Raw genomic sequence first — 22,153 nt, forward strand, 5'->3', positions numbered from 1 at the left:
TTCTGCGTTGTTCTACAATATTGGATCTTAAAAAGTAGTTCTCCTCTTAAATTATAATTCCCTTCTCTTTGTAAAAACCTTCTCTGTAACCCTGTTGGAAGTAAAGTTTAAGTTTAATAATTGAACAGTTGAACTCCTTACAGTTGTAACAGTATCCATTATCGTTTTATACAACCTGTGGGATCTCATGTCGAGCTAAAGTTCGTCCCAACTTTCTGCCAAAGCTCACACTGTGAGCTGTTTCATTTAAAAAGGTTGTTTTTCCATTTTTGTTCGCCTTACGGCCATACTACCCTGAACACGCCCGATCTCGTCCGATCTCGGAAGCTAAGCAGGGTCGGGCCTGGTTAGTACTTGGATGGGAGACCGCCTGGGAATACCAGGTGCTGTAAGCTTTTACACTCACGCCAGAGGGCGCTGTTTCTCACTCAAAAAACAATGCTCTTCATTTCACTTTCACTTCATTTTACACTAACATGACTAATATTTATCCATCTTTGGCCTGTTTTTGCCATCTTAAAACACATCGTATTATAAAGTCACCAATCAAGGACTTTTGAGCGCTAATAGTCCATCAATATGTTCAAGACTGAGTGATATGTGTTATGTTTCCCGTGCAAACATATGTAGGACAACTATTGGATTATTCACAAAACGTCTTTAATGGCGTCAGGTAGGACATCAGCTAATGACACACACCTGCTGCTTTCTTCTTCACTATATATGTACTAAAGCACTCACACACACACATGATCCTAGCCTGACATCTAGTGGCTCTATTGTGTACAACAACTATCACCACATCCCTTTTTAACTTTGTCTCTACCCATTTTTAAAGGCCTACTGAAAGCCACTACTAGCGACCACGCAGTCTGATAGTTTATATATCAATGATGAAATATTAACATTGCAACACATGACAATACGGCCGCTTTAGTTTACTAAATTACAATTTTAAATTTCTCTCAGAGTTTCTTGTTGAAAACGTGGTGGTATGATGACGTGTGTTTGTGATGTTATTGGTTGGAGGGGACATGCTAGCTCAGCACCACTTACGGCTAAAAGTCGTCTCTTTTTATCACATAATTACACAGTATTTTGGACATCCGTGTTGCTGAATCTTTTGCAATTTGTTCGATTAATATTGGAGACGTCAAAGAAGAATGCTGTTGGTGGAAAGCGGTGGATTGCAGCTGTCTTAAGCACGGAGATACAGCCAATGTTTCTTTGTTTGTTGTGAAGCTTTAACACAGAGCGGTCAAGCGAACATGTTTCTCTACGTCAACCAACACGTTTTTGGATTGGAAAATTGTGATATATATATCTTACCGGAGACTTCAGTGGATTATGCATCCTCCTGCAGTAGCTGTCAAAAAAGGCAGCTGTGAGCTTGGCTCCTCGGCTTCTCTGAGAGACACTGGCGTGTTCACCGCAGCCATCCGACTTTGAGGTATGTCTTTACAATCTCAATAAAACACTATTAAAAGATAAGGGATCTTCCAGAATTATCCTACTAAATGTGTCTAATTACATCTGAAATGCTCACACTGCCGCCACCTGGAGCCGTGGCTTTTTATTTTACTTTATTTTTATTTTTTTTCTAGTCCTTCACTATCAATATCCTCATCCGCGAATCTTTCATCCTCGCTCAAATTAATGGGGAAATTGTTGCTTTCTCGGTCCGAATTGCTCTTGCTGCTGGTGGCCATGATTGTAAACAATGTTCAGATGTGAGGAGCTCCACAACCCGTGACGTCACGCGCACATGGTCTGCTACTTCCGGTACAGGCAAGGCTTTTTTATTAGCGACCAAAAATTGCGAACGTTATCGTCGATGTTCTCTACTAAATTATTTCAGCAAAAATATGGCAATATCGCAAAATGATGAAGTATGACACACAGAATGGTTCTGCTATCCACGTTTAAATAAGAACATCTAATTTTAGTAGGCCTTTAAACTCTAAAACAAAAAGGTATGAATGACACTAGAAAAAAGCATTTCAAATATCAAGTGAATTTGGGATTTTAGGTCACATGAGCAGGGATCTTTTGAAAATAAACCATGATTTTTAACATCATATGTTTTTATTTTTTTTTACAAATTCCTTTTTAAAAATAAAAGGGTGTGTGTTGTACTAAAAGACAGTTTGATCATATTACACCTACACTGGCTCACCTGCACTGGTTGCCCACATATGCGGTCCTCTCCAAGGTTTCTCATAGTCACTGTCTCCGACATCCCACTGGGGTGAGTTTTTCCTTGCCCGTATCCTCTGTACCAAGGATGTCGTTTGTGGTTTGTGCAGCCTTTTGAGACACTTGTGATTTAGGGCTATATAAATAAACATTGATTGATTGATTGATTGATGATACACTAAAAATGGATATAAATGCTAAAATTAAGAAACAATGGGCGGGCATATTAAGTAGATAGGACTATTTATTTGAGCTCCTTTTAGATGAATCAGTGTTTTGATGCAGAAGATGTGGATTTGTCCAGACGGTAGTAATTAGTTGATGGTGCCTAAGCATGAAGCGGAGTTGAGAGCGGCACCTCTCCTGCAATCTCCCCGCAGCATGAGAGAGCAGTGTGGGCACAGTGAGGGGGAGCTTCCGCTGGAGCTGGGGAGGCAAATATCCAGGGTGAATGCAAGTTGACCGCCGTAGCAAAGGAAGACAACAATCCCACAGGCAGAAAAAGGCCATTAGTGTACGCATGCGCGGCAGGCTGTAAGACAAATAGTCCTTTTGTCCCAGCTCGTCTGTAAGAGTTGCATTTAAAAAGGTTGTTTTTCCATGTTTGTTCGGCTTACGGCCATACTACCCTGAACACGCCCGATCTCGTCCGATCTCGGAAGCTAAGCAGGGTCGGGCCTGGTTAGTACTTGGATGGGAGACCGCCTGGGAATACCAGGTGCTGTAAGCTTTTACACTCACGCCAGATGGCGCTGTTTCTCACTATAAAAACAATGCTCTTCTTTCACTTTCACGTCATTTTACACTAACATGACTAATATTTATCCATCTTTGGCCTGTTTTTGCCATCTTCAAACACATCATATTATAAATTCAGCAATCAAGGACTTTTAAGCGCTGCAGACAGCAGACGTTTCAGAACCATGCGATCCCGCACAAATAGACTCAAGAACAGTTTCTACCCCTGGGCCATAACTGCACTAAACGCAGCTGGATTGTAAAAAAAATAAAAATCACGATCCGGGACTGTGCAATCAGTGGTTACATGCCAACTGGACAATATTTACCATATTTATTTACATATTTAATCCAAAATAAAAAGCCTGCACAGCATAGGCGGTAGGAAATATTGACTCCCACCCCCTCAGCACACTGGGAATCAGCATTAATCCTCTCTAGTCAGTTTTACTAGTCACTTTATACTTTTTATTGTCTCGTTGTTTTTTACATTGCCTCTTAGAGTTGTCTTAGGCCATATTGTATATTGTGTTGTTTCTTCTTTTTTTTTTAATGCAAAGCACCTCAGGGAATATTAGTCATGTTACTGTAAAATGAAGTGAAAGTGAAATGAAGAGGGTTGCTTTTTTGAGTGAGAAACAGCGCCCTCTGGCGTGAGTGTAAAAGCTTACAGCACCTGGTATTCCCAGGCAGTCTCCCATCCAAGTACTAACCAGGCCCGACCCTGCTTAGCTTCCGAGATCGGACGTGTTCAGGGTAGTATGGCCGTAAGTCAAACAAACATGGAAAAACAACCTTTTTAAATGAAACTTTTACAGACGAGCTGGGACAAAATGACCACCCCTGTGACGGATAACTTATTAGCGTTACACACACACTTTTGTCAGAAAATGAGGTTGCAGATGGTAGTTAAAGGCCGCAAAATACTTCACTAGTGTGAGTCAGAGTTCTGTTTAGCAAATATCCCAGAATGCAACGGTACACGTAGACTCAGAATCCTCTTAATTGGTCGAGTGAGTTTAACACACAAGAATGCTTTTGGCTCAGGGGCCACATTGGCTTGTGAAATGTGAGAGAGGTGCATTCCAAAGCATATCATATGTGTTGGAACTAAGACTAGACTTCTCAAACATGGTCTATGTTCATCCTAGTACATCTATTTTCAACAATATCATATCAGGACATCAGAGGAACATAAAAATGGTGTTAAAGGGTTCACACTTACATTCTCTTTTAGTGGGAGCAGTGTTGTTGATCACCCTTTTTCACAGTGCATCCAAGTCCAGTATCAGATTTGTTGTGGCAATTCTCTAAACAGATCTTTGCTCAATTCTCTTTTAATATTTTCTGGGCCGTACTAAAGGGACGAACGGGCCAGATGTCCGGAGTTTGCTTACCACTGGCTTAGGATTTGTGTATGGATTTAGAAAATTCCACAGTTACGTCTACGGCCTTCCAGCATTTGTAGCAGCTACAGACCACAAAGCATTGATTGCAATAATCAAGAAGAATCTCAGCCAGATGTCTCCAAGAATCCAAAAACTCATGATAGAGCAACAACGCTATGATTTCCACCTCATCTTCCACCTCATCTACACGCCTGGTACACTTTGTCCTGGCGGATGCTCTGTCACCAGCTACAAAATAGACTCATGCTCCCAGCATAAGCTCTGCAAAGACTCATGTAAACCTATATATATACTTACATACCTTTATATATACAGTATAAAATGTATATTTATTTATTTTGCCGTTTTTGTTGACATTTTGAAGGTGTTTTAATGAATATACATGCATGTTTAACATATAGATTCCTATCTTTCATGAAGACAAGAATATAAGTTGGTGTATTACCTGATTCTGATGACTTGCATTGATTGGAATCAGATGTCCACATTTTCAAATGGAGGAGAAAAAAAGTTCCTCCTTCCTGTCTAATACATCATGACCGTCGTTTTTTTTTGGCATCTTATTTGTCCAGCTTCCATATTCGTTATTATACACTTTACAAGAAATACATTGGCGGCAAACTGTGTAGCTTACTAGCTAGTTTGCGCTGCCTCTCGGAGACTCTTATTTTGTTAGCGCAGGCGCGATGGAGCGGCACTTTTATTGTGAAGACAGGAACTGTGCGATCAGTCTTTAGGCTTTTGACGGGAAGTACGGTTGAAATAAAAAGTGTCTTTTTTCCTTTACACTTTTGATTGATTGATTGATTGATTGAAACTTTTATTAGTAGATTGCACAGTACAGTACATATTCCGTACAGTTGACCACTAAATGGTAACACCCCAATAAGTTTTTCAACATGTCGGGTTCTACGTGTGAAGGTCACGTGACCACCTGGCTCTGTTTGATTGGTCCAACGTCACCAGTGACTGCATTTGATTGGTGAAACACAGGCATGCGTAGATTCCACTGTGAATGCGTGTCTGACAAAATCAAAACAAATCAAAAAAAAAAGTAGCGAGTAGCGACCTGATTGCAGATAAATGGAGCGGAGTAAAAGTAGCATTTCTTCTCTATAAATATACGCAAGTAAAAGTATGTTGCATAAAATTTACTCTTAGAAGTACAATTTATCCCAAAAGTTACTCAAGTAGATGTAACGGAGTAAATGTAGCGCGTTACTACCCACCTCTGCTCATCAGTTACTCAGTACTTGAGTCGTTTTTTCACAACATACTTTTTACTTTTACTCCCGTAAATATTTGGGTGACTACTCCTTACTTTTACTTGAGTAATAAATCTCTAAAGTAACAGTACTCTTACTTGAGTACAATTTCTGGCTACTCTACCCACCTCTGATTATCGTTTTATACAACCTGTGGGATCTCATGTCGAGCTAAAGTTCGTCCCAACTTTCTGCCAAAGCTCACGCTGTAAGACAAATAGTCCTTTTGTCCCAGCTCGTCTGTAAGAGTTGCATTTAAAAAGGTTGTTTTTCCATGTTTATTCGGCTCACGGCCATACTACCCTGAACACGCCCGATCTCGTCTGATCTCGGAAGCTAAGCAGGGTCGGGCCTGGTTAGTACTTGGATGGGAGACCGCCTGGGAATACCAGGTGCTGTAAGCTTTTACACTCACGCCAGAGGGCGCTGTTTCTCACTCAAAAATCAACCCTCTTCATTTCACTTTCACTTCATTTTACACTAACATGACTAATATTTATCCATCTTTGGCCTTTTTATAGCAATTATGGATACTGTTATAACTGTAAGGAGGAACATAAAGGCATTGTAGCAACTACAGAAAAGAGCTATAAGGATTATTCATAAAGTAGATGACTTAGAACACACTAACATACTATTCATTAATTCTGCTTTATTGAAAGTACAGGAACTAGTAAAGTTACAGACATGATGAGTCATGTTTAAAGCTAAAAGTAAAACATTACCAGCAAATTTACAACAAATGTTTGTCATCACTCTGGCGTGAGTGTAAAAGCTTACAGTACCTGGTATTCCCAGGCGGTCTCCCATCCAAGTACTAACCAGGCCCGACCCTGCTTAGCTTCCGAGATCGGACGAGATCGGGCGTGTTCAGGGTAGTATGGCCGTAAGCCGAACAAACATGGAAAAACAACCTTTTTAAATGAAACAGCTCACAGTGTGAGCTTTGGCAGGAAGTTGGGACGAACTTTAGCTCGACATGAGATCCCACAGGTTGAATAAAGCGATAATCAGAGGTGGGTAGAGTAGCCAGAAATTGTACTCAAGTAAGAGTACTGTTACTTTAGAGACTCAAGTAAAAGTAATAAGTAGTCGCCCAAATATTTACTTGAGTAAAAGTAAAAAGTATGTTGTGAAAAAACTACTCAAGTACTGAGTAACTGATGAGTAACCTGTTTGTTTAATGATTACGGCAACAAATAATGCACAAAAACATAAAAATAGCAATGAGCAAATTCAGAGCCAGGAATATCTCTCAAGCAACTAAAACAATATTATATATTAAATAATACATTAAAATAAAATAAAAATTAAGGCAAATTGAGCCACAATAACTTAACAGCACCATAGCCTCAGTAGGCATTGATTGATTGATTGATTGATTGATTGTAACTTGTATTAGTAGATTGCACAGTACAGTACATATTCCGTACAATTGACCACTAAATGGTAACACCCCAATAAGTTTTTCAACATTAATCAATTACTTAGTAAATGACCAAGTCGAGGTGATCTACCTCATATATACATACACACACATATCATGTACAGTGTATATATATATATATATATATTTATATATATATATATATATATATACTTACATACCTTTATATATACAGTATAAAATGTATATTTATTTATTTTGCCGTTTTTGTTGACATGTTAAAGGTGTTTTAATGAATATACATGCATGTTTAACATATAGATTCCTATCTTTCATGAAGACAAGAATATAAGTTGGTGTATTACCTGATTCTGATGACTTGCATTGATTGGAATCAGACAGTATAGTGCTGATAACGTCCCGGTTTTCAAATGGAGGAGAAAAAAAGTTCCTCTTTTCTGTCTAATACATCATGAAAGTCGTTGGTTTTTGGCATCTTATTTGTCCAGCTTCCATATTCGTTTTTATACACTTTACAAGAAATACATTGGCGGCAAACTCTGTAGCTTGCTAGCTTGTTTGCGCTGCCTCTCGGAGACTCTTATTTTGTTACCGCAGGCGCGATGGAGCGGCGCTTTTATTGTGAAGACAGGAACTGTGCGATCAGTCTTTAGGTTTTTGACGGGAAGTACGGTTGAAATAAAAAGTGTCTTTTTTCCTTTACACTTTTGATTGATTGGTTGATTGATTGAAACTTTTTAATAGTAGATTGCACAGTACAGTACATATTCTGTACAGTTGACCACTAAATGGTAACACCCCAATAAGTTTTTTAACTTGTTTAAGTCGGGTCATGTGACCGCCTGGCTCTGTTTGATTGGTCCAACATCACCAGTGACTACATTTGATTGGTGAAACACAGGCATGCGTAGATTCTACTTTGAATGCTTGTCTGACAAAATCAAAACAAACAAAGCGTGCATTAACAGATCGATAAAAAAAAAAGTAGAGATTAGCGACCTGATTGCAGATAAATGGAACGGAGTAAAAGTAGCGTTTCTTCTCTATAAATATACTCAAGTAAAAGTAAAAGTATGTTGCATAAAAACTACTCTTAGAAGTACAATTCCTCCCTAAAGTTACTCAAGTAGATGTAACGGAGTAAATGTAGCGCGTTACTACCCACCTCTGGCGATAATGGATACTGTAACAACTGTAAGGAGTTTAAGTGTTCAAAGATTAACTTAGGCGATAGTTTGATGTCAATAAATTATCATTAAATGTAAAAAAAAAAGTTAATTATTTTTTTTGCAAGAGAAAAAGAGAGGAAACAATCAAACTGTCAATAGATGGAATTGATATTGAAAGGGTTTCTGAGCTTAGATTTTTAGGAGTGATACTGGATGACGATCTGACATGGAAATCTCATTTTGCACATGTACGGCAAAATATGTCCGAGAGTATTTTTATATCAAACAAGGTAAAATATGTGATAGATTACAGGGCAAAGTGTATATTGTATTGTGCACTTATATTGTCATATATCAGCTACTGTGTGGAAGTGTGGGGGAACACACATAAGAGGAACATAAAGGCATTGTAGCAACTACAGAAAAGAGCTATAAGGATTATTCATAAAGTAGATTACTTAGAACACACTAACATATTATTTATTAATTCTGCTTTATTGAAAGTACAGGAGCTAGTAAAGTTACAGACATGATGAGTCTCAATGAATCCTAGATAATGAGTAGGATGTAAGATACTTTATTCCAAAGCTTTGGGAGACCAATCTAGATACAACCTTTCAATCGCATTGCCCAAATTGATCTAACTCTCAAACGGGAAGACACTACTTCTTGAACACGCAACCAGCTCCCACCCTTCCCAGATGGGACATACAGGTCCTTTGTTCAAGAAAAGAGAACATATTAAGGAAGTACTCCAACTTCCTACTTTCCAAAGCTTCAAGGCTAACACACAGTTTATTTATGGGCAAACAGAAAGAGAACAAATGGAAGAACATTAGCTGTTTAAAAATATGACTATGAATACAAAGAAATAACTCTAAAATATGGATATATGTAGATATCTATCTCCGTCAACTGGACAATATTTATCATATTTATTTACATATTTAATCCAAAATAAAAAGCCTGCACAGCATAGGCGGTAGGAAATATTGACTCCCACCCCCTCAGCACACTGGGAATCAGCATTAATCCTCTCTAGTTGTTGTGTAAGGTTAATATAACCTGTACTGTATTGGCATGAAGATGCCTTAGCCAATCAGATGGCTTGTTGTTAGTATGTGCTATATACGGATGGGACGTCATCGCTGTACTGGCTAATGGTTCAAAGTAAAGGAGTTAAACACCGAGTCACTCTCTATCTTATTCTTACATACACTAACTTAACACTAGTCAGTTTTACTAGTCACTTTATACTTTTTATTGTCTCGTTGTTTTTTTACATTGCCTCTTAGAGTGGTCTTAGGCCATATTGTATATTGTGTTGTTTCTTCTTTTTTTTTTTAATGCAAAGCACCTCAAGGAATATTAGTCATGTTAGTGTAAAATGAAGTGAAAGTGAAATGAAGAGCATTGTTTTTTGAGTGAGAAACAGCGCCCTCTGGCGTGAGTGTAAAAGCTTACAGCACCTGGTATTCCCAGGCGGTCTCCCATCCAAGTACTAACCAGGCCCAACCCTGCTTAGCTTCCAAGATCGGACGAGATCGGGCGTGTTCAGGGTAGTATGGTCCCAACTCTGCGTCCAGATCTTCTCAGCACAGGTAATGTGTCCATCTGGTCAGCTGGTCCAGTGTCTTCAGGCACAGTGATTGTTGTTGGCTCAGGTGACGCAGTGACAGTCACATCTTCACCAGTCCTGCTGTCCTTTGCAGTCTCTGGAACAGCAGTAGTCACATCTTCTCCACTTCTCTCCTCCATTGTCATTCATTTTATTTATTTCTATTTCCATTTTCTATTTATCTCCTTCATTGATGTGCATCTTTGATCCGTAGACGATTATACCTCAATTATACAATTATACATTTACACACCAATGCCTGAGAAGCAGCAGGATGAAGAAAAATCTTATATTTTCCTGCCCTCTTCAACGTAATACATAGTCTCACTTCATGGATATCATACAAACCAACAAATACATCCAAATATAATGAAAACACACAAAAAAAGTGCAAAACTTCATGAAGTACAAACCTAACAAAAAAAAGTAATATACACCTCAAGGGATGATACAAAACATATACAAAACCAGACAGAAAAATAAGTAAAATAATAAATATAAAGCAAAATGTAAACACTTATGGCTGTCCACATGATCTTATTGTTCTGTCTTTACATATTTTTTTTTATTGGAATATATTTCTACAGTCTTTTATCTGATTGTAAAGATAATTCCGTAGTTGAACTCCCACCATTGATGTACACATTTGTTTTAAAGTTGTCCTTGAATACTGATTTTTGACATGACCTTTTCTTCTATGCTCTTCATTCTCAGAAGTGATGACAAACATTTGTTGTAAGTTTGCTGGTAATGTTTTACTTTTAGCTTTAAACATGACTCATCATGTCTGTAACTTTATTAACTCCTGTACTTTCAATAAAGCAGAATTAATGAATAATATGTTAGTGTGTTCTAAGTCATCTACTTTATGAATAATCCTTATCGCTCTTTTCTGTAGTTGCTACAATGCCTTTATGTTCCTCTTATGTGTGTTCCCCCACACTTCCACACAGTAGCTGATATATGACAATATAAGTGCACAATACAATATACACATTGCCCTGTAATCTAACACATATTTTACATTGTTTGATATAAAAATACTCTTAGACATCTTTTCCTTACATGTGCAAAATGAGATTTCCATGTCAGATCGTCATCCAGTATCACTCCTAAAAATCTAAGCTCAGAAACCCTTTCAATATCAATTCCATCTATTGACAGTTTGATTGTTTCCTCCCTTTTCCTCTTACAAAATATCATAAACTTTGTTTTTTTTGATCTAATGATAATTTAATGATATCAAACTATCTCTTAAGTTTAATCATTGAACAGTTGAACTCCTTACAGTTGTAACAGTATCCATTATTGTTTTATACAACCTGTGGGATCTCATGTCGAGGTAAAGTTCGTCCCAACTTTCTGCCAAAGCTCACGCTGTAAGACAAATAGTCCTTTTGTCCCAGCTCGTCTGTAAGAGTTGCATTTAAAAAGGTTGTTTTTCCATGTTTGTTTGGCTTACGGCCATACTACCCTGAACACGCCCGATCTCGTCCGATCTCGGAAGCTAAGCAGGGTCGGGCCTGGTTAGTACTTGGATGGGAGACCGCCTGGGAATACCAGGTGCTGTAAGCTTTTACACTCACGCCAGAGGGCGCTGTTTCTCACTCAAAAAGCAACCCTCTTCATTTCACTTTCACTTCATTTTACACTAACATGACTAATATTCCCTGAGGTGCTTTGCATTAAAAAAAAGAAGAAACAACACAATATACAATATGGCCTAAGACCACTCTAAGAGGCAATATAAAAAAACAATAAAAAGTATAAAGTGACTAGTAAAACTGACTAGAGAGGATTAATGCTGATTCCCAGTGTGCTGAGGGGGTGGGAGTCAATATTTCCTACCGCCTATGCTGTGCAGGCTTTTTATTTTGGATTAAATATGTAAATAAATATGGTAAATATTGTCCAGTTGGCATGTAACCACTGATTGCACAGTCCCGGATCGTGATTGACTGGTGGCTGAGGTTTTATTTTATTTTTTTATTTTTTTACAATCCAGCTGCGTTTAGTGCAGTTATGGCCCAGGGGTAGAAACTGTTCTTGAGTCTATTTGTGCGGGTTCGCATGGTTCTGAAATGTCTGCCGTCTGCAGCACTCAAAAGTCCTTGATTGCTGAATTTATAATATGATGTGTTTTAAGATGGCAAAAACAGTCCAAAGATGGATAAACATTAGTCATGTTAGTGTAAAATGAAGTGAAAGTGAAGTGAAGAGCATTGTTTTTTGAGTGAGAAACAGCGCCCTCTGGCGTGAGTGTAAAAGCTTACAGCACCTGGTATTCCCAGGCGGTCTCCCATCCAAGTACTAACCAGGCCCGACCCTGCTTAGCTTCCGAGATCGGACGTGTTCAGGGTAGTATGGCCGTAAGCCGAACAAACATGGAAAAACAACCTTTTTAAATGCAACTCTTACAGACGAGCTGGGACAAAAGGACTATTTGTCTTACAGCGTGAGCTTTGGCAGAAAGTTGGGACGAACTTTAGCTCGACATGAGATCCCACAGGTTGTATAAAATGATAATGGATACTGTTACAACTGTAAGGAGTTCAAGTGTTCAATGATTAAACTTAAGCGATTGTTTGATGTCAATAAATTATCATTAAATGTAAAAAACAAAACAAAGTTTATGATATTTTGTAGGAGGAAAAGGGAGGAAATGATCAAACTGTCAATAGATGTAATTGATATCGAAAGTGTTTCTGAGCTTGGATTAAATCTCATATTGCACATGTACTTATTTTTATATTATAAATGGATATAATAAAGTTGTAACTGTATCCATTATCGTTTTATACAAAATCTAAGCTCAGAAACCCTTTCAATATCAATTCCATCTATTGACAGTTTGATTGTTTCCTCTCTTTTGCTCTTCCCCAAAAAAATCATAAACTTTTTCTTTTTTTATACAATATGGCCTAAGACCACTCTAAGAGGCAATGTAAAAAAACAACGAGACAATAAAAAGTATAAAGTGACTAGTAAAACTGACTAGAGAGGATTAATGCTGATTCCCAGTGTGCTGAGGGGGTGGGAGTCAATATTTCCTACCGCCTATGCTGTGCAGGCTTTTTATTTTGAAATAAATATGTAAATAAATATGGTAAATATTGTCCAGTTGGCATGTAACCACTGATTGCACAGTCCCGGATCGTGATTGACCGGTGGCTCAGTTTTTATTTTAATTTTTTTTTTTTTTTTACAATCCAACTGCATTTAGTGCAGTTATGGCCCAGATGTAGAAACTGTTCTTGAGTCTATTTGTGCGGGTTCTCATGGTTCTGAAACATCTGCCGTCTGCAGCGCTCAAAAGTTATTGATTGTTGAATTTATGATATGATATGTTTGAAGATAGCAAAAACAGACCAAAGATGGATAAATATTAGTCATATTAGTGTAAAATGAAGTGAAAGTGAAATGAAGAGGGTTGTTTTTTGAGTGAGAAACAGCGCCCTCTGGCGTGAGTGTAAAAGCTTACAGCACCTGGTATTCCCAGGCGGTCTCCCATCCAAGTACTAACCAGGCCCGACCCTGCTTAGCTTCCGAGATCGGACGAGATCGGGCGTGTTCAGGGTAGTATGGCCGTAAGCCGAACAAACATGGAAAAACAACCTTTTTAAATGAAACTCTTTTTTTTGTGCTTTGGTTTTTGTTTTGTTTTTTCTTTGTCATGAAAAAGGGAGGTTTTGTGGTTGGTGCACTAATTGTAAGTGTATATTGTGTTTTTTATGTTGATTTAATAAGAAAAAAAAAAAAAAAAAAAAAAGTATTTAATTTTTTTTTTTTTTTAAATAAAAATGAATAAAACATTCTTCTGGGGCCCGGTACCAATCAGTGGTTGGGGACCACTGCTTTAGTACATATATAGTGAAGAACAAAGCAGCAGGTGTGTGTCATTAGCTGATGTCCTACCTGACGCCATTAAAGACGTTTTGTGAATAATCCAATAGTTGTCCTACATATGTTTGCACGGGAAACATAACACATATCACTCAGTCTTGAACATATTGGTGGACTATCAGCGCTCAAAAGTCCTTGATTGGTGAATTTATAATATGACATGTGTTTTTGTAGCCGGGTAAGTTGGCAAAAACAGGCCAAAGATGGATAAATATTAGTCATGTTAGAGTAAAATGTCGTGAAAGTGAAATGAAGATGAGTGTTTTTTGAGTGAGAAACAGCGCCCTCTGGCGTGAGTGTAAAAGCTTACAGCACCTGGTATTCCCAGGCGGTCTCCCATCCAAGTACTAACCAGGCCCGACCCTGCTTAGCTTCCGAGATCGGACGAGATCGGGCGTGTTCAGGGTAGTATGGCCGTAAGCCGAACAAACATGGAAAAACAACCTTTTTAAATGCAACTCTTACAGACGAGCTGGGACAAAAGGACTATTTGTCTTACAGCGTGAGCTTTGGCAGAAAGTTGGGACGAACTTTAGCTCGACATGAGATCCCACAGGTTGAATAAAGCGATAACCAGAGGTGGGTAGAGTAGCCAGAAATTGTACTCAAGTAAGAGTACTGTTACTTTAGAGATTTATTACTCAAGTAAAAGTAAGAAGTAGTCACCCAAATATTTACGTGAGTAAAAGTAAAAAGTATGTTGTGAAAAAACGACTCAAGTACTGAGTAACTGATGAGCAGAGGTGGGTAGTAACGCGCTACATTTACTCCGTTACATCTACTTGAGTAACTTTTGGGATAAATTGTACTTCTAAGAGTAAATTTTATGCAACATACTTTTACTTTTACTTGAGTATATTTATAGAGAAGAAACGCTACTTTTACTCCGCTCCATTTATCTGCAATCAGGTCGTTATTCGCTACTTTTTTTTTTATTGATCTGTTAATGTTTGTTTTGATTTTGTCAGACACACATTCAAAGTAGAATCTACGCATGCCTGTGTTTCACCAATCAAATGTAGTCACTGGTGATGTTGGACCAATCAAACAGAGCCAGGTGGTCACGTGACCGTCACACATAGAACCCGACATGTTGAAAAACTTATCGGGGTGTTACCATTTAGTGGTCAACTGTACAGAATATGTACTGTACTGTGCAATCTAATAATAAAAGTTCCAATCAATCAACCAATCAATCAAAAGTGTAAAGGAAAAAAGACACTTTTTATTCCAACCGTACTTCCCGTCAAAAGCCTAAAGACTGATCGCACAGTTCCTGTCTTCACAATAAAAGCGCCGTTCCATCGCGCCTGTGTCAACAAAATAAGAGTCTCCGAAAGCCAGCGCAAACAAGCTAGCAAGTTACGGAGTTTGCCGCCAATGTATTTCTTGTAAAGTGTATAAAAACCAATATGGAAGCTGGACAAATAAGATGTCAAAAACCAACGACTTTCATGTGGTATTAGACAGGAAGGAGGAACTTTTTTTCTCCTCCATTTGAAAATGTTATCAGCACTATACTGTCTGATTCCAATCAATGCAAGTCATCAGAATCAGGTAATACACCAACTTATATTCTTGTCTTCATGAAAGATAGGAATTTATATGTTAAACATGCATGTATATTCATTAAAACACCTTTAACATGTCAACAAAAACGGCAAAATAAATAAATATACATTTTATACTGTATATATAAAGGTTTGTATATATATATATATATACACTGTACATGATATGTGTGTATGTATATATGAGGTAGATCACCTCGACTTGGTCATTTATTAAGTAATTGATTAACGTTGAAAAACTTATTGGGGTGTTACCATTTAGTGGTCAATTGTACGGAATATGTACTGTACTGTGCAATCTACTAATAAAAGTGTCAATCAATCAATCAATCAATCAATAAATGCCTACTGAGGCTATGGTGCTGTTAAGTTACTGTGGCTCAATTTGCCTTAATTTTTTTTATTTTAATGTATTATTTAATATATAATATTGTTTTAGTTGCTTAAGAGATATTCCTGGCTCTGAATTTGCTCATTGCTATTTTTATGTGTTGCCGTAATCATTAAACGAACAGGTTATTCATCAGTTACTCAGTACTTGAGTAGTTTTTTCACAACATACTTTTTACTTTTACTCAAGTAAATATTTGGGTGACTACTTCTTACTTTTACTTGAGTCTCTAAAGTAACAGTACTCTTACTTGAGTACAATTTCTGGCTACTCTACCCACCTCTGGTTATCGTTTTATACAACCTGTGGGATCTCATGTTGAGCTAAAGTTCGTTCCAACTTTCTGCCAAAGCTCACACTGTGAGCTGTTTCATTTAAAAAGGTTGTTTTTCCATGTTTGTTGGGCTTACGGCCATACTACCCTGAACACGCCCGATCTCGTCCGATCTCGGAAGCTAAGCAGGGTCGGGCCTGGTTAGTACTTGGATGGGAGACTGCCTGGGAATACCAGGTGCTGTAAGCTTTTACACTCACGCCAGAGGGCGCTGTTTCTCACTCAAAAAACAATGCTCTTCATTTCACTTTCACTTCATTTTACACTAACATGACTAATATTCCCTGACGTGCTTTGCATTTAAAAAAGAAGAAACAACACAATATACAATATGGCCTAAGACCACTCTAAGAGGCAATGTAAAAAAACAACGAGACAATAAAAAGTATAAAGTGACTAGTAAAACTGACTAGAGAGGATTAATGCTGATTCCCAGTGTGCTGAGGGGGTGGGAGTCAATATTTCCTACCGCCTATGCTGTGCAGGCTTCTTATTTTGGATTAAATATGTAAATAAATATGGTAAATATTGTCCAGTTGGCATGTAACCACTGATTGCACAGTCCCGGATCGTGATTGACCGGTGGCTCAGTTTTTATTTTAATTTTATTTTTTTACAATCCAGCTGCGTTTAGTGCAGTTATGGCCCAGGGGTAGAAACTGTTCTTGAGTCTATTTGTGCGGGTTCGCATGGTTCTGAAACGTCTGCCGTCTGCAGCGCTCAAAAGTCCTTGATTGCTGAATTTATAATATGATGTGTTTTAAAATAGCAAAAAAAGGCCAAAGATGGATAAATATTAGTCATGTTAGTGTAAAATGAAGTGAAAGTGAAATGAAGAGGGTTGCTTTTTTTAGTGAGAAACAGCGCCCTCTGGCGTGAGTGTAAAAGCTTACAGCACCTGGTATTCCCAGGCGGTCTCCCATCCAAGTACTAACCAGGCCCGACCCTGCTTAGCTTCCAAGATCGGACAAGATCGGGCGTGTTCAGGGTAGTATGGCCGTAAGCCGAACAAACATGGAAAAACAACATTTTTAAATGAAACAGCTCACAGCGTGAGCTTTGGCAGAAAGTTGGGACGAACTTTAGCTCGACATGAGATCCCACAGGTTGTATAAAACAATAATGGATACTGTTACAACTTTATTATATCCATTGTGGCGGGCACTAAGACCATTCTCACACCCAGCAGAAGGGGTGTGGTTTGTTGTACTGGGAGACACTTTAAATATTGCATGTTGTGTTGTGTTTGTCAGATTTTCTCATGTTGGCAGTCTACAATAAAGACCTTGAAGAGACAACGTTCTGTTTCTTGCATTTGCCACATTGGTGACCCCGACAATGTTTCGCGCAGAAGAGGTGTCTTCATCGGCCATGTCGCCCCATCTCCAGCAACCTGTGGCTCCGTCTACCTGCGTGCTTCCGGAGTTCTGGGAGAGCGACCCGGCCTCATGGTTTCAACACGTCGAGTCTCTCTTCAACCTGCGAGGGATAACCGGCGACGACTCCCGGTATCACTTGGTTGTGACATCACTCGACCAGGCAACCACTTGCCGCGCGATGCAGATTTTGCGAAACCCTCCACGGAGCGACAAATACCCCGCCCTCAAGAACTTCCTGCTTCGGAGGTTCACACTGTCTGATGCTGAGAGGGCAGATAGACTTCTTTCCCTGGTCTGGGCGATGGCACCGCCGTGGATTTAATGGACAGTATGCTGTCGTTGCTGGGCTCCGAGGAAGGCGGGTTCATTTTCCCGCATCTTTTCTTGCGGCAGTTTCCACCTGCGGCCCGTGCGGTGCTTGCTAACTCCACTTCCCTGGCCTCCTGCGATTACCGGGGCTTGGCTGAAGAAGCTGACCGGGTGCTGGTGGCTTCCAGACGGTTTGCCGTGCAGAGCGTGGAAGCGCCCCCGCTGCAGACGACGGAGAACGCGGACTCAGCGATAGTGGCGGGAGTCGCTACCCGGGAACGGCGCGAAGCAAGCCAGTGCTTCTTCCATCAACGTTTTGGCGCCAAAGCCCGACGGTGTGTCCCTCTTTGTTCCTTCATGGCCCCGGGAAAACTCCATCGCCAGCGTTCAGTGGCGGCTGTGGGCGCCGGCGAAGCATGTGAGCGGCTTTTCATCGCTGACTCGTCGTCAAGGAGACGTTTCCTGGTGGACTCCGGTTCGCAAGTCAGCCTGCTACCTGCCACAGACGCGGACAAGGCGACAGGTGGCTGCGGGCCGCTGCTGAGTGCCGCCAACGGCTCATCAATCGACACATTCGGTTCCAGGTTGGTGACTGTGTGCTTCAGTGGACGCAATTTCCAGTGGAATTTTATCATCGCCGCCATCACGGTCCTCATTATTGGCGCGGATTTTCTGTGTGCTAATGGACTGCTTGTTGATATTGCTAACCGCCGATGGATTGATGCTGTGTCTTTTTCATCTTTTACATGTAAGGCAGGGGGACTTGGACCGTTCACACACGCTAATTATTCGGTATCTGGTGACGTTTTTCAGCGTTTGCTGGCGGATTTTCCGTCATTAACCACTCCCGCTTTTTCCACCGCGGACACTAAACACGGCGTGGAACATTTTATTCCCACGGTTGGCCCGCCAGTTTTTGCGCGCGCGCGCCGTCTTGACGCGGCTAAATCGACCATCGCTAAAGAGGAGTTTGCTACTATGGAGCGTTTAGGCATCGTTAGACGTTCTAATAGCCCGTGGGCTTCGCCCTTGCACATGGTGCCTAAGTCAGACGGTTCCTGGCGTCCTTGTGGGGATTTTCGCCGCCTTAACAACATCACAACGCACGACCGCTACCCTATTCCGCACATCCAGGACTTTTCGGCGCGCCTGGCTGGTGCCGCCATTTTTTCAAAGGTAGACCTAGTTGGCGGTTACCACCAGGTTCCGGTGCGCGCCGAGGACGTGCCCAAGACCGCAGTAATAACCCCGTTTGGACTTTTTGAGTTCCTGCGTATGCCTTTTGGCCTGAAGGGGGCAGCACAAACATTTCAAAGATTAATGGACTCAGTGTTGCGCGGGCTCAATTTTGTGTTTGTTTATCTTGACGACATTTTGGTGGCGAGTCCTTCAGCTGAAGAGCACCAGTCACATCTAACACAAGTGTTCAAACGTCTTGACGAGCACGGCCTGATTGTCAATCCTTCTAAATGTCAGTTTGGGCTGTCGGGGATTGATTTTTTAGGTCACCGTATTTCGTCCCAGGGTGCCATTCCTTTGCCTTCGAAGGTGCAGGCAGTGGCGGATTTTCCTCGTCCCTCCACTGTCAAAGCTCTACAGGAGTTTTTGGGCATGATTAATTTTTATAATCGGTTCCTTCCGCGCGCTGCCCACCTCCTGCAGCCTCTTTATGGTGCCCTACGTAATAAAAAGGCTAGCGATTCCCTCGAATGGACTCCTCAGCGGGTCCAAGCTTTTCAGAAAGCAAAATCCGCACTCGCAGGGGCTACTCTTCTCGCCCACCCTGTTTCCACGGCGCCCGTGGCCTTGATGACGAATGCGTCTGATGTCGCCGTGGGTGCTGTGGTTGAGCAGCGGGTGGCGAATGTGTGGCAGCCTCTTGCGTTCTTCAGTCGCAAACTGCGAGATAATGAGCGTAAGTACAGCGTATTTGATCGAGAATTGTTAGCACTGTATCTCGCGACACGCCATTTTCGTTTTCTGTTGGAGGGTCGATCTTTTACGGCTTTTGTTGATCACAAACCCCTGACGTTTGCCATGTCAAAGGTCACGGAGCCTTGGTCAGCCCGTCAGCAGCGTCACTTGTCGTCCATCTCGGAGTTCACTACGGACATTCAGCATGTGGCCGGTAAGGCCAACCCTGTGGCTGACTGTCTCTCACGCGTACTCGTGTGCCCCGTGCAGCTCGGTTTAGATTTTTCGGGAATGGCTGCTGACCAGCCCGACGACCCCGGCATCCGCGCACTCAAAGCTGAAGGTACGGCACTTGTGCTCAAGGAGGTGGTGGTGCAGGATGGCGGTCCCGCCCTCCTTTGTGATGTGTCCACTGGCCGCCCTCGACCTGTCGTCCCGGTGGACTGGCGCCGCCGGGTTTTTGACGCAATACACTCCCTGTCGCACCCTGGCGTTCGGGCTTCCGTCAAGTTAGTTGGTGCCAAGTTTGTTTGGGCTGGCCTTAGGAAGGATGTTAGGCAGTGGGCTGCCGCATGCGTGGCATGTCAGCGTGCTAAGGTCCACCGGCACACTAAGGCGCCCCTCGAACCATTTACGATTCCGGTCAGGCGGTTTGACCACGTGCATGTGGACTTAGTTGGCCCCCTCCCTCCGTCGCAGGGTTATACACACTTGCTAACGATGGTAGATCGCACCACCAGATGGCCTGAAGCGGTTCCTCTTTCCTCCACTGCCTCTGTAGACGTTGCCCGTGCGTTTCTGTCGGCCTGGGTTGCGCGTTTTGGCACGCCATCCGATATCACCTCGGACAGGGGATCCCAATTCGTGTCGGAGCTTTGGTCAGCGTTGGCGCAGTCATTGGGTGTACAGGTGCACCGTACTACAGCCTACCATCCCCAAGCTAACGGTTTATGTGAACGTTTTCACCGGTCGCTTAAGGCAGCTTTGCGTGCGGCGCTCGTGGATAGCAATTGGGTTGACCGTTTACCTTGGGTTATGCTCGGGTTGCGCTCGGCCCCTAAAGAGGATCTTGCTGCGGCCCCCGCTGAATTGGTGTTTGGTCAACCGCTCCGTGTTCCGGGTGAATTTTTACCTGCGGGTGGTGCCCCGCGATCGTTTCCCTTTTGGCCGAGGGGCTCCTTGGCTCCTGGCCCAGTCCACCACTGTTTCCCTAAATCTTTTGTGCCATTGGAGCTTAAAAATGCCTGTTTTGTTTTTGTTCGTCACGACGCCCACCGTTCGCCCCTCCAACCCCCTTACGATGGCCCATTTAGGGTGCTGGAACACGGTCCTAAAACCTTTGTGCTGGATATGGGCGGGCGCAGGGAATGCGTTTCCATAGACAGGCTTAAACCGGCGCATTGTGTTGCGGGTGAAGAAGTACTGCCGGGCCAAGTCCCCCGCCGAGGTCGCCCTCCAAATCCTGTTAGGGTTGATTGTCCTTCGCCTCCACCGGGCCCTGTTATTTGTTCTTCCCCACAGGGTACACCCGCTCCCCCGCGGGATAGACATTTTACCCGTTGCGGCAGACAAGTGAGGCCCCCGGTAATGTTTTCCCCATAACTTGCTGTCTGGGTGTTCGGGGGGGGGGGGGGGGGCACTAGGACCATTCTCACACCCAGCAGAAGGGGTGTGGTTTGTTGTACTGGGAGACACTTTAAATATTGCATGTTGTGTTGTGTTTGTCAGATTTTCTCATGTTGGCAGTTTACAATAAAGACCTTGAAGAGACAACGTTCTGTTTCTTGCATTTGCCACACCATTTATAATACAAAAATAAGTACATGTGCAATATGAGATTTAATCCAAGCTCAGAAACACTTTCAATATCATTTACATCTATTGACAGTTTGATCATTTCCTCCCTTTTCCTCCAAACAAAATATCATAAACTTTGTTTTTTTTACATTTAATGATAATTTATTGACATCAAACTATCTATTAAGTTTAATCATTGAACACTTGAACTCCTTACAGTTGTAACAGTATCCATTATCGTTTTATACAACCTGTGGGATCTCATGTCGATTTAAAGTTCGTCCCAACTTTCTGCCAAAGCTCACGCTGTAAGACAAATAGTCCTTTTGTCCCAGCTCGTCTGTAAGAGTTGCATTTAAAAATGTTGTTTTTCCATATTTGTTCAGCTTACGGCCATACTACCCTGAACACGCCCGATCTCGTCCGATCTCGGAAGCTAAGCAGGGTCGGGCCTGGTTAGTACTTGGATGGGAGACCGCCTGGGAATACCAGGTGCTGTAAGCTTTTACACTCACGCCAGAGGGCGCTGTTTCTCACTTAAAAAGCAACCCTCTTCATTTCACTTTCACTTCATTTTACACTAACATGACTAATAAATATGGTAAATATTGTCCAGTTGGCATGTAACCACTGATTGCACAGTCCTGGATCGTGATTGACCGGTGGCTGAGGTTTTATTTTTATTTTTATTTTTTTACAATCCAGCTGCGTTTAGTGCAGTTATGGCCCAGGGGTAGAAACTGTTCTTGAGT

At 41.4% G+C, this 22,153-nt stretch overlaps 11 non-coding genes and 2 pseudogenes across 11 annotated transcripts; 6 read left to right on the forward strand and 7 right to left on the reverse strand.

The window, feature by feature from the left end:
• The first annotated feature begins 276 nt into the window (after positions 1 to 276).
• On the forward strand, positions 277 to 395 carry LOC133562941 (5S ribosomal RNA). The gene has a single exon (XR_009808958.1). It is a non-coding gene; the product is annotated as a 5S ribosomal RNA (ribosomal RNA).
• Positions 396 to 2,807: 2,412 nt separating this feature from the next.
• LOC133562832 (5S ribosomal RNA) lies at positions 2,808 to 2,926 on the forward strand. The gene has a single exon (XR_009808914.1). It is a non-coding gene; the product is annotated as a 5S ribosomal RNA (ribosomal RNA).
• Positions 2,927 to 3,598: 672 nt separating this feature from the next.
• Positions 3,599 to 3,707, reverse strand: LOC133563025 (5S ribosomal RNA; annotated as a pseudogene).
• Positions 3,708 to 5,893: 2,186 nt separating this feature from the next.
• On the forward strand, positions 5,894 to 6,012 carry LOC133562954 (5S ribosomal RNA). The gene has a single exon (XR_009808964.1). It is a non-coding gene; the product is annotated as a 5S ribosomal RNA (ribosomal RNA).
• Positions 6,013 to 6,381: 369 nt separating this feature from the next.
• LOC133562914 (5S ribosomal RNA) lies at positions 6,382 to 6,500 on the reverse strand. Its single transcript, XR_009808947.1, has one exon. It is a non-coding gene; the product is annotated as a 5S ribosomal RNA (ribosomal RNA).
• A 3,142-nt stretch (positions 6,501 to 9,642) lies between these two features.
• On the reverse strand, positions 9,643 to 9,761 carry LOC133563006 (5S ribosomal RNA). The gene has a single exon (XR_009808977.1). It is a non-coding gene; the product is annotated as a 5S ribosomal RNA (ribosomal RNA).
• A 1,498-nt stretch (positions 9,762 to 11,259) lies between these two features.
• Positions 11,260 to 11,378, forward strand: LOC133562847 (5S ribosomal RNA). Its single transcript, XR_009808916.1, has one exon. It is a non-coding gene; the product is annotated as a 5S ribosomal RNA (ribosomal RNA).
• A 691-nt stretch (positions 11,379 to 12,069) lies between these two features.
• On the reverse strand, positions 12,070 to 12,178 carry LOC133563011 (5S ribosomal RNA; annotated as a pseudogene).
• Positions 12,179 to 13,277: 1,099 nt separating this feature from the next.
• LOC133562883 (5S ribosomal RNA) lies at positions 13,278 to 13,396 on the reverse strand. Its single transcript, XR_009808925.1, has one exon. It is a non-coding gene; the product is annotated as a 5S ribosomal RNA (ribosomal RNA).
• Positions 13,397 to 14,009: 613 nt separating this feature from the next.
• LOC133562887 (5S ribosomal RNA) lies at positions 14,010 to 14,128 on the reverse strand. Its single transcript, XR_009808931.1, has one exon. It is a non-coding gene; the product is annotated as a 5S ribosomal RNA (ribosomal RNA).
• A 1,944-nt stretch (positions 14,129 to 16,072) lies between these two features.
• On the forward strand, positions 16,073 to 16,191 carry LOC133562921 (5S ribosomal RNA). Its single transcript, XR_009808949.1, has one exon. It is a non-coding gene; the product is annotated as a 5S ribosomal RNA (ribosomal RNA).
• A 697-nt stretch (positions 16,192 to 16,888) lies between these two features.
• On the reverse strand, positions 16,889 to 17,007 carry LOC133562974 (5S ribosomal RNA). The gene has a single exon (XR_009808969.1). It is a non-coding gene; the product is annotated as a 5S ribosomal RNA (ribosomal RNA).
• Positions 17,008 to 21,786: 4,779 nt separating this feature from the next.
• LOC133562891 (5S ribosomal RNA) lies at positions 21,787 to 21,905 on the forward strand. The gene has a single exon (XR_009808936.1). It is a non-coding gene; the product is annotated as a 5S ribosomal RNA (ribosomal RNA).
• The last annotated feature ends 248 nt before the right edge of the window (positions 21,906 to 22,153 follow it).

This window comes from Nerophis ophidion, linkage group LG01 (assembly GCF_033978795.1).
Source record: "Nerophis ophidion isolate RoL-2023_Sa linkage group LG01, RoL_Noph_v1.0, whole genome shotgun sequence".
NCBI classification, from domain to species: domain Eukaryota; kingdom Metazoa; phylum Chordata; class Actinopteri; order Syngnathiformes; family Syngnathidae; genus Nerophis; species Nerophis ophidion.